Source organism: Brassica oleracea, chromosome C5 (assembly GCF_000695525.1).
Source record: "Brassica oleracea var. oleracea cultivar TO1000 chromosome C5, BOL, whole genome shotgun sequence".
Lineage (NCBI taxonomy): Eukaryota > Viridiplantae > Streptophyta > Magnoliopsida > Brassicales > Brassicaceae > Brassica > Brassica oleracea.
In genome coordinates this window covers 16,488,289-16,489,303 of record NC_027752.1, presented here as the reverse complement: position 1 = coordinate 16,489,303, position 1,015 = coordinate 16,488,289, and positions in this window count along the sequence as shown.

The following is a 1,015-nucleotide window of genomic DNA, read 5'->3' as shown; positions in this document are numbered from 1 at the left end:
GATGATGCAGAGGATGTACCCGAACGAGGTGTTCCCGAACGTGCCAGACCCGTAGTTTTTTTTTTTTCAAAAACTCAGAATGTTTTATTTTAATTTGTAAAACTTTGAATATTATCTAATATGTTTTCAATTTTAATTTTATATTTTCGAATTTAAATTTCAAAAAATTTATTTTTTAAAAAAAAAATAATTTTTTTTTAAATAATTCCGAGGAAATGAACTCTCAGAATATACCGAGGGAACTGTTCCTCGGAATATACCAAGGGACTCATTCCTCGGAATATATCGAGGGACTCGTTCCTCGGAATTTTCCAAGGGCTCCGTTCCTCGGAAATTCCCGATGAAAATTCCGAGGAACATTTCGTCGGAACTTCCGAGGATTGGACCATCGGAAAGTCCATCGAAATATCCCGAGGAAGTTCTCCCTCGGTATATTCCGAGAAGCTTTCCGACGAACTGGTGGTCCTCGGAGTTTCCTCGGAAATTTGTTTCCTCGGAATTCCGTCGGAAATTTCCGAGGAAATTCCGAGGAAAAATGAATTTCCGAGGAGTTATTACCGAGGACTTGTTTCGTCGGTATGTCGTCGGAATAACGTTATTCCGACGACATACCGACGATTTTTTCCCTCAGTATGTCGCTGTTTTCTTGTAGTGAAGGAATTGGTAAGGCCAACTTTATCGTTGCCAAATGGACCAAAATTTTAAATAAGCAAGGATCTGTATTGAGTTTCATAGACATATATGTCTCGCAGATGTGATACTCAGTATGTAACTGAGGATGAAAATAATTACACATATGTAACATTTGATAAATATAGCCAAAGTCATATATCGGAAAAGTTTCCAAAACTTATTTCGTGATTTCATCATTCTTATATAGATGCAATCAAATAGATTCTGTTAATGAAACAAAATCCAGAAGATTCGCATTATGACATAATCGCCTCAGTCTCCCATACACCACAGTGGATTGTAAAGTCAGAGAGAACTCACATGTTCATTCACTCACTGAAAA